Here is a 19,492-nt window from a genome sequence, read left to right as displayed (position 1 = left end):
TCTTGTTTTAGGAAAAATGGAAAGTGTCTGCCCTATCAGCCCAAAGAGCAGGGTTTACAGGGCCCAGGCTAAAAATAAAATAGCAGAGCCTCTTCTAGCTATCATTTCCATCCATCTTCTCTTCAGATGGCTATGTTTTATTTCTGTGTGTGTTGGCATGCTTAATTAACTTTTTAAAATAATTCTGTAATCAATTTAAATAAATATGCATATAAAAGAAAATTTGTTTTCCCAGGTGATCTCAGGTGAAGTGACAGGTTGGGGCAGCACTTTGGTGGAGGTAACAGCAAGGACAACAGCCAAGTTCTGTAGGAAATTCAGGACTTCTTCTCTGTAAAAGCACTACACATAATTATGATGCCCTAGAAATAGGTGGGCTGTACAAGCCCTTCAATGATGTATCATTTGCATAATTGCCTTGTTACCCTTACTTATCCTCTCCTTGCTGCTGGGAGAAGTCCTCTAATTTAAATATGAGGGACATTTGTGTTTTCCCACTTATTAATATGAATAATAATGATATAGTCACTCCCTTGCCTCCCCTCCCATGGCCTATATCAGGCACCATGGTGGTTTTAGGCCATCTTGTGAAGCTGTGTAGTGTACTAGGTGTCTATATGTTCAGCATGCATATGTAAGGCTGTTCCTGGGTTGTACCAGGAGAACGTGGTGTCTTGTGGAAGACTAGAGGAATGGACTGAGGCGGGGCTCTGTGTGGACCACAAATTGTATGTTATAATTTGAATCAAAACTCTGATGAGACAGCTAGGAAGACCTGTTTACAGCAGCTAACTGGCAGATGGGGTCATCAACAAAAGGTGATTTTACAACTACTTGAATAGCAATGAAAGTATGTGAAATATATATTTAATAAACAGCTTGACTATATGTTTTAGTTGTATATAATATGTCTCATATTTGCTATTTGTGAACTGTGAATAACAAAGCCGGGTTCAAAGTCCTTCCCTTTGGCATCTCTGATGCATATGCATACATTGGAGGCAGCTGAAAGGAACCCATTGCCTGCAGGGTGGGATTCAGAGATTCCTTATGATCTTTCAGGGAAGGATCTCAACCTTGAAAATAACCCTCCAGGGATTGATCGAGCAAGGCAATTCACACATTCTTCGCAATATTAGCAAATGAAAGCTCTTCACATATAGGGACATTTTTGAAGTTATGGTTACCAGCCTGCTCCTAATCAACCCTATGATAACAAATTAGTATGCACATCCAATGGAGGGAAAGGTAAGGAACAATTTTATCTAAATTCTAAAGTTCTACTAGACAACATGGTAGAAAAACAAGATTTTAAATAAGAAAATATAATAACTATGTTCTTTTAAGAAAATTCCTAAAATAAGTGTATGAAATTCTGGCCCCATTGAAGTAAATGGCAAGATTTCCACTAATCTCATTCCACCTAATGTCTTTAATATCATCCTGTTTTCTTTGTTTTATGGTCCTATTGTGATGTTGCACTCCATATGTTTTATTGAAATATGCTTATGAGTATGAATATGATTTAACTGGAATATGTTTTATGCAAAAGGTCTCTTGTAAGGTATCATAAATATTATAAATTACTGAACATATTCCTCCTATTTGTATGCATGTATCATTCTTGTATCTGAAACTAGAGATATGAAGTATAACTCTGAAGTCCTATTGTAATTATGCAAAGTGTGGGTCTTTAATGGTGGTTTAGAATCTTGATAGGTTTCAGAGTAACAGCCGTGTTAGTCTGTATTCGCAAAAAGAAAAGGAGTACTTGTGGCACCTTAGAGACTAACCAATTTATTTGAGCGACCCAGACAATTGGTTGTAAATTGTTTATTTACCTGCAAACCTTCCTACATACCTGTGGGCCAACCTAGGAGGAATGGAGACTAGGGGTCTTACAATGACATGCGACCATGTCACATGATGTTGGAATCCATCTTAATCCTGGTACTTTTCCATTGATGAGATGGGGGTGGGGACAAGCACAGACAAAAGGTTCCCACCTTGTGCCAAAGCTATAAAAGGAGTGAAGCATGACAAAAGGGGCTGCCAGTCATGAGAAAACCCCTGTGTAATGATGCTGCCTCTGGTGGGACACAACTGAGAGTATCAATTCAGAACAAATTGCTTAGAGCAGGGAAGTCACAGCCCCAGGTTAGTGGTTTTCCACCATTAAGGCACACCCAGTCAACCAAACAGAGAGGACTTCGGTCTCACCCCACTGGCTAACCATAAGTCATATAAGCAATTCCCTTAGACACTACAGTTTCCCAGTGCTATTCATTATGGGGGTGAATGGTTATGAAAACCAATACCCCAGTAAAAGAAAAAACGTTCTCCCAATCCCAAAGAACCAAGCCCCAGACCCAGGTCAATATACAAGTCAGATCTTACCCACAAATCACACTGATGCCAATCCTTTAGAATCTAAAATCTAAGGTGTATTTATAAAAGAAAGAATTATAGATGAGAGCTAGAATTGGTTAAATGGAATCAATTAGATACAGTAATGTCAAAGTTCTTGGTTCAAGCTTGTAGCAGTGATGGAATAAACTGCAGGTGCAAATAAAGTCTCTGGAGTACATCTACAGCTGGGATGGGTCATTCAGTCCTTTTTTCAGAGCTTCAGTTTGTAGCAAGGTTCCTCCAGAAATAAGAAGCAGGATTGAAGACAAGATGGAGGACCTGCAGCAGCCTTTTATATTCTCTTGCCATGTGGCCTCTGCTTTCTTTGCTCCAAAGGCAAGCTATCCAGCACATGGCATGGAAAAACCTTAGAGTTCTGTCGATTGGCATGTCCCTGCATGTCTTGCTGAATCACAAGGTGTATTTGCCTTCTCTCAATGCTTAGTTGTATAGCTGATGGTCCTTAATAGGCCATCACGCAGGCTAGGGAGTGCTGATGCCAAATTGTCTAGGGTGTCACCCAGAAGCATAGCACAATTTTGAAATACAGACAGTATAGAGCTAATATTTATAACTTTTAATATAAAAATGATACATGCATACAGATAGCATAATCATAACCAGCAAATCATAACCTTGTCATAAGCACCTTATTTGACCTCCTTCATACAAATTTAGTGCCACTACAGGACCTTGGTTGCAACAATGGTCTATACAGTCCCAGTAATGTCGCACCCTACTTACCACCTGAGATGTCTGCAGGAACTAACAAGGATTGTACCAGGGGAAAGGATTGGGCCCAGACTAGGAAGGAACCTAGTCTGTGAAAGAAGCTTATTGGAACATCTTTGAGGGTGAGATATTACCTGTAATCAGTTTCTTAATGTATTAGACTTAGACTTGCGTGTTCTATTTCATTTTGCTTCATGACTTACTTTGTTGTCTATTACTTGAAACCACTTTAATCCTACTTTTTATACTTAATAAACACAGAGTAACTGATTAATAGCTGGAGGAGCAAACAGCTACACATCTCTCTATCAGTGTTATAGAGGGTGGACAATTTATGAGTTTATTTGGGGTTTAGATCCCATTGGGAACTGGGTGCTGGAGACAGGTAACCTGCTGCACTGTTTACAGTTAAAGTCTGCAGCTTTGGTGGCAGGCCCAGACCCTGGGTCTGTGTTGCAGCAGGCTAGCATGTCTGGCTCAACAAGGCAGGGTCCTGGAAGTCCCAAGTTGACGGGGAAAACGGGCTCAGAGGTAATTTCAGCACATCAGGTGACAGTCCCAAGGGGAACTCTGTGACCAAACCCATCACACCTATGCCTTACTGTAGGTTTTTAAAAATTATTAAACTTTCAATCATTTGTTTCTTATAACAAAACAAAAAATGTACTAGGTGTCATCATCTAAAATAAGTTAAAACCCCCCTATGCATTAGGGTTTTGGGGGGTTTTGCCCCCTAAGACATTTACACTGTGTTTGGAGTCCCATTTATTAACTGCAATATTCCCAACATGTGGATTTTTATGGCACATATCAAAACAAAAAGATTTAAAAAATTAAGGAAACCCAAATCAAGAGGGAAAAGGTGGGGTGGGGGGGGAGAAAAGAGTGTGGATTTATCTCACACCTTTCAACCAGGCCTCCTGCAAGGATATTTAGTTGACCAGGTCTAGAAAAAACCATCCCAAGTATGCTATTTTTCCCCAGCGTTTGCCAATTGTTGTATGTGGTCCTCTCCTTTACAGCTAGCTCTATTATACCAGCCTTCATGCCTTTAGGGTGTAGGTGGAGATTTACTTTTCCAATGTAGTAAAACAACATCTCACAACCAGCCAGCCCCTTTGGTACAGTGGCAATTGTCTCCATTTGCTGTGTATATGACCCAGTATGCAGGTACCTGCTTTGAGGTTGAGTGAAGTTTCTAGAATCATGTTAATTCTGGTTTTGTTGCCATCCCAGAAGTCTGAAGCAATAGGGCATACCTCCTTCTTCCCCTTACTGCCAACATCCATTACTGGGAATAGCTTTAATTTTGTAAAGTCTTTGAAGTGACCAATGCATCCTAAAGATCATTTTTTGTTGAACAAGACATAATTGGAGGTTTAAGATTAAAGAATCAATCTCTCATGTTGCTGTGTTTCACTGTGGTGATGAAATATTTATTACCACTTCTTTGTTCCATTTTTGCCTCATTACATCTTTGGTGGGTCATTAGGAAGTCACATGGTGTAGATGCTGGTCTGGGGAAATACTATAACTCTCTACAAAATTTGAGGGGTTTGGCACTTCAGACACTGCAAGGGCCTCTGGGCCAAATTAGAGTACTTGGTAGATTGTATAGCAGTTGGAAAGGAGTAAATGGTGTGATCTCATTCTTCGTTATTAATGAGGAGATATATATAGGAGTATGGTACATTCCATTAGATTTTTTTCCTATTATCATCTTCCCCCTAATTTTAGCATTGGATGACACCAGCTTGGGACCTCTAAATGAGATGAAGGGTGGAAGTCCTCTCTGTTTGGTTGCTAAACTCACCAATATCTGATGGGCCCAATGGATGGTAGGGATTAGGTCTTTTTCATATGTACACTATCCAGAGCCTCATATGGCAGAGGTGGGAGGGTCCCAGAGCTTGGGCTGAAGACTGAGCCCAGAAGTCTACACTGCTATTAGACAGCCCCACAGCCCATGCTCTGGGAGCCAAGTCAGCTGGCACAGGCCAGCACAGGTTTTTGTTTGCAGTGTAGACATACCCTCAGTTTCCTTTTTCTTCTGCCCAGGGATGAGGGTCCCAGAGCTCAGGCTCCAGCCCAAGCTGGAATGTCTACACTGCAATTTTATAGCTCTGCAGCCCAAGGAATTAATAGGCAGCAGGTTTAAAAACAAAAAAAGGAAGTATTTCTTCACACAATGCAGTCAACCTGTAGAACTCTTTACCAAAGGATGTTGTGAAGGCCACAGTTTAAAAAACAAAACAAAACAAAACAAAAAAAAACAAAAAAAAATACAAAAACCACCACTAGATAAATTCATGGAGGATAGAGCCATCAATGGCTATTAGCCAGGATGGGCAGGGATGGTGTCCCTAGCCTCTGCTTGCCAGAAGTTGGGAATGGATCAAATGATGATTACCTGTTCTATTCATTCCTTCTGGGGTACCTGGCATTGGCCACTGTGAGAAGATAAGCTACAGGGCTAGATAGACCTTTGGTCTGACCCAGTATTGCCGTACTTATGTTCTAAGCCCCTTGAGACAAAGTCAGCTGACTTGGGCTACCTGCAGCAGTTTTATTGCAGTCTAGACAAACTCTCAGGGTCCCCTGCAGGAATCTATTCACTCCCAACAGTCCCTGTATTGTTTATCTCCCTGATTATTCCATACACCCCCTGCCACTTCTCTACAGCATCCTGCTACTTTTTATAAGAGAATTAGCTCCTCAATACCCAGCTGTTTTTATTAATAAAAACCTACCCCCATCCTAGGTGTGGCCAGCAGAGCTAATTTTGCAGAGCCAGCCAGCTCCAGGCCCCTGGCCCATACAGGTGAAGGCCACACCCTTAATTTCATACATGTAGGCATATTATTTGTGATAGCATATGCCCATTGCATGGCCTGGCTTATTATAAAGGGCATTATGGTACTGGTTCAGATTTGGGACTCTAAATTCCCCAATTCAACTACTAGCTGAAGTCTTTTGAAGGAGATGACAGGTGGTTCCCAGTTCCCCTAAAAATGTTTATGGGATCTCATTGATTTTCTGAAAATATTGTTTGGGTATTTGGAGTGGGAGTTTGAGCACGTCTGTTTATCTGTGTAGCATGTTACTTTTTACCAGGTTTGTTTTTAATGCAGCGGGCAAGGGAGATATCACCAAAGACCTGGGTGAATGGGAAGCTACTTGGGATAATTAGGTCAAAACTGATTTTAACTATTTCCTCTAAATCTCCAGAGATTAGTATTTCTGGATATTTTACTGCCACCAGCTGACATTAGAAATCCCACTGACTAAGAGCTAGTATGGGAATTTAATTAGCCATAACACCTCAGATTTGTTTCAGTTAGTCTTTTTAATTAATAATTGAAGAGTAAACCTTTGTGGGCTAGAAAGAAGAATCAGTGTATTAGTTATATAGAACAAGTATTTGTTCTATATGACCAAGGCTTAATAGCTGTTATACCTACACACCCCTGAATTGCACATGCCAGCAGCTCCAATACGGTGTAAGAGAACACGAGGGAGGGAATAGCAAGCAGCCCTCTTGTTCCTCTTTCTAATGAGAATGGGTCTGAAATATAGTTATTAGTGATCTCCTTGGAGTAGGGTTAATGTAAAGCAGTTTAAGCCAGTTGTTAAAGTGATCACTGTATCCCATTCTTTCAAGAACTGTAAAGAGATGCAACTTTATTGAAGACTTTTGCAGCACTTAGTGATAATTCTATCAAAAGTTTATTTCCAGTGTTGTGAAATTGCACTTGTAGCGATGAATTACCCCGAGGTTGTCGGTCCCTTGCCAAGATTAGTAACTCTGACCTGATTTATATATAATTTGATTAACAACTCCCTCTTCTCTTCCCCCTCTCCCGCAGAACTTGAGATGTGAAGGTTCTTGCCAAATTTATCAGTGAAATGTGCCTGAAACTTTTATGGTTTGCGGGGTCTTTCCCTGGCTTGGATATAATTACCTCTTGCATTGTGGGAGGTATGAAGAGGCCACTCATTTTAGCCTCAGAACAAATCTCTCACAGTCTCCTTTGAACATACTAAGACATTTTTTTGTTTAAAACTCAATTGAAAATCTATCACTGTCTGATGATTTACCATGCTTTGTTTCTTTTATAGCCAGTTCTATTTCCTGGAGGATAAGAATGGACTCCAAGAATTCCTTCCAGGCTTCTGATATGTATTACAATGAAGCTCCAACAAGGGGCTGCTTGTTTCTACCACTTTCAGAGCAACAGGACTGTGTACATTCTTTGTAAATAAACAGAATTGCACCAAATGTTATACCTGACTCATATCATCCATTTCTCCTTCCAATGGAAACAATCCTGCAAAGCCCCAAATACTGGCTAACCACTTAGACCAAAGGGGCAACACTGGTTTTATATGCATTATCGAGCATAACCCAAGCAACAGTTCATGGAAATAAAAATTAGGTATCATAGTTAACTGTTGTAATGGAGAAATTTTTTAGACATTTTTAGGAGGTCTACTATAGCTAATATCAGAGGTAGCCTCAAGTGTAGAAATCCCTGCAGAAAAGTTAGAGGCAATAGGTGAAAGGCTGGCCCTACTGTAGTCAGAAGCAGAACTGCTATTAAGACCAAGGGGGCAAAATTTAACCTATTATTCCACTTGGTATGAAATTTATATTTAAGGAACAACGACTGATGCAGTGGGCATATCCTATGACTTAGCAGTAAACCAAACCCCACCTCTGCAACTGTGAATTTTCCTCAATCATTGGGACAGGTATGTACAAGATAGGGTAATGGATTTTAGGGGGATTATCTAGATGGCACGCATACGCCAAGCAGTGCAGAGTTTAGCTATGAAGGGGTTCTCTGTAGGACAACTTGTCGGGAGGTAGTAGAGGAGGTCCTGAGTTGACTGGGGTAGGAGTAAACAGATTGCCAACCCCAAAAGTTCAAAAATCAAAGTCTAAAGATTATGAGATTAGAAAATGTGGTGTGGTTTTGGTCTCTCCTAGCCACCAGGGCTTGTGTGTCCAATCTGCAGGTTTGGTCTGTTCTTTGCCTTTTCATCTTCAATGCCCAGTCCAACATAGTCAGACTTGATGCTGGGCTGAGGATTTGGTATTTAATTAACACAGTCTGGAAGAGTTGAGACCTGAGGGTAAACTGTGTCAATGGGTTGTAAAAAGGAAATGAATGTCCTAGTCTGAGACCTGCTGTTGCTGCTTATCTGCTACCCTGAGTCCATGAGACAATGTGTCTGTACAATAGACTTCAGTCTGAACTACACAAACTTTACTTGTGTAGCGTACATGGTTTATTTCCCCCCCACAGACTACGAATGTCAAATATTTGTTATTCATGTAGTGCAAATCATCATAAAGTCTCATTACAATGAACAGCAAACACAGGGGATTAGTTAGCCAGCAATCTTCCTTCCTCATTCTGCGGTCTTCACACAGCTTTGAGAAGTGTGTGTCATACTGCATTATGGCTGGTCAGCCACATTGCTGATCTACACTCCCCCTGGGTAACCTCTAGCACCTGCCATCAATCCCTGCAAAAAAGACTTACTGCAGCAATCTTCCTCTGTTCATCTGACCCACATGTCCTGCAAACAACTTTTCTTCATCTCATCATCTTTACGATATCAGGTATTGTTGCCATTATGCTATAAATTCAGATGATTACCTCATTAGTCATGTGCAAGGTCTAGCTAACACTCAATAGTCAACTGTAGCATTTCAATTCAAAGATAGAAGCCTCTATGTCCTGTTTCCTTACCATCAATAACTTACATACTTATAGGAAGATGAAGACAAGAGATTGCATCAATTACTCCTGTTTCCTTACCATCAATAACTTACATACTTATAGGAAGATGAAGACAAGAGATTGCATCAATTACTTTACATTTTCATTTATACTTTGTTTCTCCAAATGTGGCTGAATGGCTCTAGAGCAGGAATCTCAAGTCAATTCCATTTCAGATTTTAAAGTCCCTTGAAGTCATGCTACCCAGCCTGGTATTTGACATACTTAACATACCACAATGCCTCCTCAGATTTGGCCAGGATTCTGCCTTTTCAACAAATTTAGATATCATTGTCTGTGTCTTTTCATGTGAAACCTTTACATCTGACTTCTCTGCTTCCATCACTACTCCTTTTAGCAATTTTTGCACCTCATCTGGAGATGATCCAAAATCAGGTCAATATCATGAAAGCACAGAGGGCTATTTTTTTATCCACTGATGGGTACATCTTCATATAGGTTTCCATCAGTGGCTCTTATAAGATTTCTTCAGGATAACAGTTGAAGTGAGCTGATTGTAGCATTCAGCCCTGACACCTATCCTGAAATCAAATGCACGACTCTGCTCATGCCCCACAGATACAAGACATCAGCCTTATTACATTTTCACCAACTCCAACCTATCACAGGATTGCCTGAAGAGTAGTGTCATATGCTGTCGAATACCTTAGTAAAATCCACACAGACATGGACCACCTTCCCATCATTCTCCAGCACTGTCTCACATAACATATGCATATTGAGTATTTGCACCACTGTACATCTTTTGGGTCTAAATCCAGCTTTTCTTTAGTCAGAAAAAACTTTAGTCAAGTTCTCTATCTTGAGTACAATTCTCTTCAGGAAAATGTATAGTAGTGTTTTGCTAGAATGTATCAATAATGAGGTTGTGAGGTAATTTCCACAAACAGCCACATCCCTCTTTTTTAAGAGCAGGAACCATCAGGTACTATGTCCAAATCTTGACCATCTTCCAGACTTACAAGTCTCATTGACAAGCTTATGAAGCCTGAAGAGTGGCTATCACTTTTATTAGTTCTGATTGTATATTATCCACTCCAGGGGTTTTATGGCTTTTCAGTGTCCATATCACATGTTCAACTTCAATTGTAGGAAGAGGTTGATTGGGATAAGCTGAGCTTCTCACAGAGATCTTCTCTGCCCCTTTCATTTCCAACTTAGAATTAGTTTCACTCATATTATACAATACAGTATTGGCAATACCTACACCAAGTGCTGGGTAAAATGATATTCTACCTATGATAGAGAATCCTTTCAAAAGAATCTTGATGGCCTAGTACAGCATTTCTCAAACTGGGGTCTGTGGACCCCTGGGGCTCCACGAGGGTACTCCATGGGGTCCACAGGCCCCACTGATCAACTCCTCCCTCTCAACTCCAGTTGTTCCCTGACATGCAGGAGGTGCTTGGAGGGAGAGGAGGGGGCATGGAGGCATGGAAGAGGAGGGGTAGGGGTGGAGCTTGCAGATCCATGCCAAAATTTTAAGTCAAAATGGGGGTCCTTGGGTTACTAAAGTTTTAGCACCACTGCTTGAGTAGGGCTTCGTAGTGGCATTTGTGTGTGTGTGTGGGGGGGGGGGGGTAGAAGGGTTCTGTGTATCGATACACAGTTGTTCAAGCCAGTCTTCTTTTGTTCCTTTAATCAATGCTATCTTCCTTCATTGATAACACAATCTTCTCCATGAAGAAAGGAGTCTTATTTAGATGTGTTTCCCCAGGAGTTCATCCACAGTCTCTGTAATGCAGCAAGAGAGATGTGCTCTATTTAATCTAGGCTACCTGTGAAGAGGTCAGTAGCTTGCAGTCTTTGTTCAGTCATCATCTTCAATTCCATTTGCATTTCACAGACTCTCAGTTGGTCACTGAGATAACAGAGTCTGAAAGTACTTGCCAGTCATTTCTTGTTTTACAGTTTGATTTTTATGTTGGCTAATTACTAACTATGATCAGATCCTATGTTGACCTTCTTGAAGGATTGACTTCCAGTCATACGAGAGCACCACCTTTTCAAGACCATTATGAAGTCTGTCTGGCTCTGAGTCTGCAAATCAGGCAATGTTCAAGTCCATCACTTGATAATGAATACTTTGTTCAAGCACAAACTAAGTCATTCTCAGACACAAATTGCCTAAAATCACAACCCTCTGCTGTTTGTCTAGCCATACCCAAATTTCCCAACATAGCTGCCACATGCTGAATAACTTAAGACTAATACATGTGTTCCAGTGACCCTGTACAAAAGATGTCTCTGTGGTTAACAGCTGTAACTCCTTCTTGCTGTATCCATAGTATTTCTCAACCTCTTCATCCTCATGGGATATAGCACTGGAAAATGTTACATTATATGGGTGAGCTGCCAATCAGAGGGTCATCATCCTGCTGAGGACTAGTTTGTAGGCTATATGAATATGGGACGACCTGCTTCCTAATCAGCAGTGCTACCCCATGCTGTCTTATTCTGTCATCACTCTAGGTCAGCATGTATCCTTCCTCAATAACCATAATTCCATCTGGACTTACCCAGACCAATCCCATCTCACTTATACAATGAGAATAATTTTGCTTTATCTGGAAGTAACCTGTTTTCATGGTACAACACACTGAAAGTTCAATGGCGAATACCTGCTTGGCCAATGTAATCAGATCGGAATCCAGTCACATCTTATTGAATGCACCTCTAGAATTATCTGGTGAAAATGCATTGGTTCTCTCATTGCCATGTCACCATGAATGATTATGGACAATAATGCTGGTAGCATCCAACTACAACATCCATTTGCCACTATCATCTAAGAATAATTGTTTTGAGGGGTGGGGCACCCCAGTTTTGAGTTTCCTTGTCACAGGTGACTTCCTGACAAGGATGAAAAACCCTGCCTGCCCTGCATGGTCTGATTTCTTTTAGAGGAAATCAGACACTCACCTTTCACAACCCCACTTGTTAGAAACCCCTCCATTGTGTAAAGGCAGGTGAAGGGGAGTTTGGTTGTTCAAGGTGGTTGCTTTTGCAGGTCATTTTGTCGGAATTGGGACTCATCACCAACCCTATCCTGGCTATAACAGCCCTTTTAGGAGGCCAAAAAAATGTATGTAGGACAAATATTTTTTTCAGGGGTTCTAAGGATTGGGTAGACTTTATCCTATTAGATTAAATAGAAGGGCAAAGATTAGAATAGTCTCCACTTACTTTCATACAACAGTATGGACAGCCTGGTAAATGGCAACAAGTAGTTATTCTAAGAATACTCAGCACTGACATCACAAAGGAATGCATTTTGTTAGTTTTATGACAAGAACTTAAGAAAATGCTTCAGACTGTAGAACACAATATAAATTTAAGAGTTTTTAAAATAACATTCAAAGGCAAATAATTTATTAGTAGTAAATCTATTCTACAAGCAAGTACACAAATTGGAAATATTGCAGAAGCCCTATAGAATTAAATAAAGCCTCCTACTTGTTTTGCTTTGTTTTACTATACATCAGATAAAAGAAAACAAAGCTATAATAATGCACTACAAAACTTGAAATATTACTTCTGAAGGACAAAAGGTCCATTGCATCTATTCTGTATTTTTTATTCTGTAAAGATCTAGTAGTAATAGATTTCTGAATATTGGATTGAAATCATTAATTTTAATGGTTTTAAAAAAAGATTAGATTTTTATAAGAATTGATTTGACTACCAATCATAATAGTATAAGCTTACCCACTTTCACTGGATTACTCACTACCAAGGTCAAAGTTTAAATAGAGTTTAATTTTGCTGTAATTGTGACTGACTACTTCATCCCCAATCAAGTGAAAAGCTACATTGGTTCTTTTTTATTACCACAATTGTGGAAGACCTTTTAAACTATAATCAGTTTCTATTTGAAAACAAACATGTTTAATTACTTCAGAACGATGAAGAATAGAGGAACCCAACAGTACAAAAAGGAAATTACATGAACTAAACAGATGTAAATGAAGGTAGGGAAGAGAAAAGTTACCAAAAAAAAAGAAGCAAATTGCCAAAAACATGAAGTTCGTAAATCTGCAACAGGTAAAAATGAAAAACAAAGCAAATCAAAATAGGGCAGTTCGAAGGAGAAGGATTTTAACTGTCTAGTAGCTAATTTGTCGCAGAAGCACTTTACTCCTTTGATAGGTTGAGAGTAGGGCTCAGTTCACATAGGTTTGCATATTGCAGGATGCCAATCAGACAATCAAGAATCAACATTTACATGAGCTTTAGGAGAGGTTGGCTCTCCGAATTCTGGCTGCAACGGGGTATGTTCCACATGGAAAATACTGAGGAGTCGCATAAAGAATTAGGCTCTGTCTACACTGCACTGTTGTCAATCAGGGGTATGAAAAAAACCGCACCCCGAACAACAAGTTTTCATGACAAAAAGCACTAGTGTGCACAGCACAATGTCGATGGCATACGCTCTCCCACTGAGAGCTGCTGCCCCTCAGTGGAGGTGGTTTTATTTTGCCAGAAGGAGAGCTCTCTCCTGCCAGCAAAGTGCGGCTACACTGCCTAGCTTGCAGCTGCACGGCTGTAGTGGCAGAGCTGTGCTGCTGTCTGGTATGCAGCGTAGACATGCCTTCGATTTAAAAAGAAAAATGTGACCAACAACTTATCTGAAGTCACAACATCTTCCGATCTTCAAAATAAGAGAAAAAGATATTCCTACTAAAATAATCCTGCAAATGCCTCCACACAAACATGTATAAAGCAACTTAGCATTTCCCCCTATTTTCATTTCCTATGGTTTTTAATTTATTATCTTGTAAGTTTGAATGGCTTGAGTGTTTTTTTTATTCAACGCCTTTGTTACATTAAAATACAATAAGTATTATAAAAAATAATCAACTTCAGTCCTTATGTAGTGCTTTCCATCTTCATATCCCTGTAGAAACATTAATTATTAAAGCTGGGTGAAATTTTTCAGATAAGTACTTTCTCAGAAAAAATAATGCAGTTTTGGGTTAAAAAACTATTTATGAATTTGACACAAATTTGCTGAAGAGTTTTGGTCATTTTTTGGGCATGAAGTGGGGCTAGGTTCACAAGGGGATGAATACCTGTTCTACACTACAGAGTTAGGTTGACGTAAGACAGTTTACATGGTCTTAATCCTATAGGTGTTTACACTGCAATGGCACTCCCACTGATGTAAGTCGACCACTACATCAACCTAATAACTACAGCTCTGTGAGAAGCATAAACTTAGGTCAATATGGTTAGGGCAATGAAAGGTCTGTGTAGACACAGAGTTACTTATATTGCCTGTTGGCGGACAGTTGAGAGCCCAGGCTCAGGTTCTCCTCCTCCCTGCCAATTCTTCACCAGGGATTGGGCTCCCATTCCCCTCAATCATAGAATCATAGAATATCAGGGTTGGAAGGGACCTCAGGAGGTCATCTAGTCCAACCCCCTTCTTGAAGCAGGACCAATCCCCAATTTTTGCCCCAGATCCCTAAATGGCCCCCTCAAGGATTGAACTCACAACCCTGGGTTTAGCAGGCCAATGCTCAAACCACTGAGCTGTCCCTCCCCTCAATCCCTCACCAGGAGGAAGCTTGGGTCAGGCTCTCATTCCTTCCCCAAAACCTAACTGGGAGATGACAGTGGGGGTCCAGGCTGTCAGCCCCAGCAGCAGGACAGGAAGGCTCCAGCTGTTAGTGCCCCACAATGCCCCATTTCAGTTGGTGGAAGTGCTCCCGGTGAGCATGCACACTGTCAACAGAAGGAGCTCGTGTGAACATGAAAAATCACAGTAATAACCGGGGTGGCAGTATGTTGACCTAATTTAGGCCAACTTAATTAGTAATTTAGACAAGGCCTTAGGCACTATTCACAAAAGTGGAGGATGAGACAATGGTGTCCCCTAGGCTGAGTCCCCATTCTGGCGGATTCTGGGCTGAAACTTCAACTAGGGTCTTCTGCATGGCAGGGGAGTGCCCTAATCACTTTACTATGAGGTATTTAGGGGGAGAAGGAAAAGGGCTTTCTTGTTGAAGCTGGTCTACTTCATATAAACACAAATATTATTTAGACTAGAGAGAGAAAGACAAAGAATGACTGTATAAGTTGGTGGCTATACGGGGACTCATCAGGGAAGGGAGGGACATGTCTAATGATTCCTGTCTAATAAATAATTTATTCAATTTGGAACAGATTTAACAGGAGAAACTGACCAAAAGTGACAGAGAAATGCTTTATAGCCCACTGGTTAAGGCACTCGCCTGCAATATAGGAGACAAGTTCAAATCCTTATTCTGAATTGGGCAAAGCAGGGATTTGAACCTGGGGCTCCCCAGTGGAGCCGAGTGTTCTAACCTCTTTCTCACCTCATTCTAGGCTCTCCATCCCAGTTTATGCATCTCACTTTCCTTGCCTAGTCTTCACCAGTTCCTCCCTACATCTCCTTGTCCTCCGTTTCCTTGTTCAATCAGTTTCCACTTCTTCTAGCTCATCATCCAATATGCCTCTCTCCCCTACCCTGGCCTGCACGCAGTTTCACAGTAACTGCGCCTGTATTCCTTCTCTATGGTTCCCTGAGGGCACTCTTAAGGTTTCTGGCTCCCAGCCTTCACCCATCTTGGGTGAAGACCTGTGTCTCTCCTGCCTGACTGGGGTTTTAAGGCTGCACAGTTCCCTTCCTGTACTGTCATATCCCCAGCAAGCAAGCAAGACTGCTGGAAGTCCAATGCTTGTGCTTTAGCTTTACTTTCTCACCAACAGATATGAACATTGTATTGCCCACATTTATGAGTTATCACACAACTTCTTATAAGCAAGCACATTTATTCTTAAGGTAAAATAATTACAGAACAAAAGCATATAAAGGACAATAAAAAGCTCCTATGCAAATTGTAGAGGTTTACTAGAGGTCACACAGCAGTCTTATGGGGACCTAGCAGCCCAAAGTCTTTCCAAACCGTCCGCAAAGATGGGGGCCCTCCAAGGATGGAAAGTACTGTCTGTTTGATGGATAAAAAGGAAGATCCTGAGTCAGTTTAAACCCAGCCTTTTATACCACAAGTCCTTTCTTTGTCTGTTGGTCTCTGTAAAACCCAGTTTGAACCACTATAGGCAAACCATTCCAGTGGGTGGTACCTCTCTGGAGGTGTTTACAACCCAAGAGATTCACCTTAATCACTGTCCCTACCCCCCATACACACAGGCACACACTGGTTTTTGGCTTCTGGAGGTACTCCTCCCTGCTGGAGTTGCATATAATTTTTGGCCACAGTAATACAGAAACTTAACACAGATATGGTCCCCAAAGACATTTCATGGGATTGTTATTGTGGCGTCACAAATATCACAATCTCCTATCTTAGCCTTTCCAAGTCTACTTCCCCACTCCAAATTCCAGTTTCTCTCTCCCTCCCCTTTCAGCTTCCAGTATCACACAGCCCAGCTCCTTAGCCTAATCTACTGCATCCCTCCCTAGATCCAGCTCTTGCCCTCTCTGCATTCAAACTCTCCATCTTCCTCTTCCATGCTGTCTAGGAGCCAGCAGGGAGAGCATAGGAAAGAGCCTGCCTGGGACCTGGCCTGGTACACAGCATGTCAGAGCTGCAATTGCCAAGAAATGCCTGCTCAGATCTGATTAAACATGCTCAGTGAAGTTAGCTTGTAAAAAAAAAATCTAAGAATTGTGATTTTTTTTCAAAGACTTGAAACTAGAGGTGAGTGAAATTGTGTGTGAGAAACCTCTCACTTTTTTTGTGTGTGCAGATTAAGGTTCAGCAAAACAATTTGTTAATGGAGGTCAGTTTCAGTGACTTTTTTGATATCTTGTGTACACACCCTCAATACATCAAGTTTGTTTGGGCATTTCTGACTCAATTATTTTTGTAACATTTTGTTTCAGCAATACATTTCTTTTTGGACTATCCCACAATTTTATATTAAACATACACATGCACACCCATTTGAGAATGTTTAAAAGCCCCCCAAATCAAAAAGAAATATTTAGGTCAACTCAAGAGAGGTGGGATTTTTGGACATTTTGGTTCACCTAAATTTCAAAATATTTTAAGTTCAGGTCATCCCAGAACTAATTTTATTTTTGATTTTTTTTTTCAGATCTATACTTGCAAACTAAATATCTAGTTATTGACAGATCCTTACTTACAAGATAGTGACATTAAGGTGGATTTTTCTTCCCAAAAAGCACCTCCCTGATAAAAAGGCCACATCCTTTGCTATTTCAAGTCCCTGCTCCAAAGCCTGGAGGGACTCAAATTTTCAAACAGAGGCCATGTAATGAAACAGGGCTTCTCCTTAGTTTGCCACACCCACAGTCTCCATTAGGCAGTTTTATTGTGTAAACTTAAAAACAAAACAAATAAATCATTCCTCAGCTCACCCTCACATCTTCCTCCTAGGCTGTTCCTGCTTCCCACAGTGCTCTGGCTCTGGCTCCGGCTCCGGCTCCGGCTCCGGCTCCGGCTCCAGCTCTCTCAGCCAGTCTCACCTCACTGACATGTGCTCTAACCCATTATAGTCCTACCCTCTTAATTGTCCCAGCTGGGAGCACCTGCCTTGGCATAGAGGTTCTGGCCCCACTTTAGTTACAAACCACCAGAATTTTCTAACATGGGCAAAACCATGTATTTTCCCTAGGGTCATGCATGGAAATGACTGAAATGCTTTGAATGAATTATTTTGGAAAAAAAGTAGCCTATGGCAGACACTTGGCATGGAACATTTCAGATCAACAGTTAATGTTTGGCAAAGTTTTAGGCAACTCAAAACAGGGTTTTATAATGGGAAGTGTTGAGCAAACTTAATAACAGGAGGTGCTACCAGCCCCATTTACAATATATTCTAAATCAGAGCATAATCCCTAGTATACCTTTTCCGGCTCCCTGAAGCAGATTGTGGCTCTGATATTGTTTGCACTGATGGGTGGTGACAAGATGTTTGCTTCCATCCTACTGTGTGTGTGTGAGGCAGACATACAGTGTTTCAGGAGTAATAGAGAAATTCCCATACTCTCTTTGCACAGGTCCAGTGAGGCAGGATGGTGCAGAAGGATCACCCTAGCTTACCTTCCTCTCCCATTCAGGCAGTCTAGAGAGCATCTAACACTGACTTTGCAGTCTGAGCCCTGGTCTACACTAGGACTTTAGGTCGAATTTAGCAGCCTTAAATCGATGTAAACCTGCACCCATCCACACAATGAAGCCCTTTATTTCGACTTAAAGGGCTCTTAAAATCGATTTCCTTACTCCACCCCGACAAGTGGATTAGCGCTTAAATCGACGTTGGCGGCTCGAATTTGGGGTACTGTGGACACAATTCAATGGTATTGGCCTCCAGGAGCTATCCCAGAGTGCTCCATTATGACCGCTCTGGACAGCACTCTCAACTCAGATGCACTGGCCAGGTAGACAGGAAAAGAACCGCGAACTTTTGAATCTCATTTCCTGTTTGGCCACCGTGGCAAGCTGCAGGTGACCATGCAGAGCTCATCAGCACAGGTGACCATGATGGAGTCCCAGAATCACAAAAGAGCTCCAGCATGGACCGAACGGGAGGTACGGGATCTGATCGCTGTTTGGGGAGAGGAATCCGTGCTATCAGAACTCCGTTCCAGTTTTCGAAATGCCAAAACCTTTGTGAAAATCTCCCAGGGCATGAAGGACAGAGGCCATAACAGGGACCCGAAGCAGTGCCGCGTGAAACTGAAGGAGCTGAGGCAAGCCTACCAGAAAACCAGAGAGGCGAACAGCCGCTCTGGGTCAGAGCCCCAAACATGCCGCTTCTATGATGAGCTGCATGCCATTTTAGGGGGTTCAGCCACCACTACCCCAGCCGTGTTGTTTGACTCCTTCAATGGAGATGGAGGCAATACGGAAGCAGGTTTTGGGGACGAAGAAGATGATGATGAGGAGGAGGTTGTAGATAGCTCACAGCAAGCAAGCGGAGAAACCGGTTTTCCCGACAGCCAGGAACTGTTTCTCACCCTAGACCTGGAGCCAGTACCCCCCGAACCCACCCAAGGCTGCCTCCTGGACCCAGCAAGCGGAGAAGGGACCTCTGGTGAGTGTACCTTTTAAAATACTATACATGGTTTAAAAGCAAGCATGTGAAAGGATTACTTTGCCCTTGCATTTGCGGTTCTCCTAGATGTAGTCCTAAAGCCTTTGCAAAAGGTTTCTGGGGAGGGCAGCCTTATTGCGTCCTTCATGGTAGGACACTTTACCACTCCAGGCCAGTAACACGTATTCAGGAAACATTGTAGAACACAGCATTGCAGTGTATGTTTGCTGGCATTCAAACAACATCTGTTCTTTATCTCTCTGTGTTATCCTCAGGAGAGTGAGATATAATTCATGGTCACCTGGTTGAAATAGAGTGCTTTTCTTCAGGGGACACTCAGAGGAGCCCATTCCTGCTGGGCTGTTTGCCTGTGGCTAAACAGAAATGTTCCCCGCTGTTAGCCACAGGGAGGGGGGAAGGTTGAGGGGGTAGTCACGCGGTGGGAGGAGGCAAAATGCGACCTTATAATGAAAGCACATGTGCTATGTATG

At 41.6% G+C, this 19,492-nt stretch overlaps 1 long non-coding RNA gene across 2 annotated transcripts; it reads left to right on the top strand.

The window, feature by feature from the left end:
- The first annotated feature begins 255 nt into the window (after positions 1-255).
- Positions 256-7,376, top strand: LOC140908150 (uncharacterized). Of its 2 annotated transcripts, none has more exons than XR_012157781.1 (3): positions 256-818; positions 3,088-3,263; positions 7,261-7,376. It is a non-coding gene; the product is annotated as an uncharacterized LOC140908150 (long non-coding RNA). The 2 variants fall into 2 exon arrangements; XR_012157782.1 differs by lacking the exon at positions 256-818 and adding an exon at positions 945-1,248.
- Positions 7,377-19,492: the final 12,116 nt, after the last annotated feature.

This window comes from Lepidochelys kempii, chromosome 3, assembly GCF_965140285.1.
Source record: "Lepidochelys kempii isolate rLepKem1 chromosome 3, rLepKem1.hap1, whole genome shotgun sequence".
Classification (NCBI taxonomy): domain Eukaryota; kingdom Metazoa; phylum Chordata; order Testudines; family Cheloniidae; genus Lepidochelys; species Lepidochelys kempii.
Note: the sequence above shows the minus strand (reverse complement) of the source record. Positions and strands in the feature narration are given on the sequence as shown.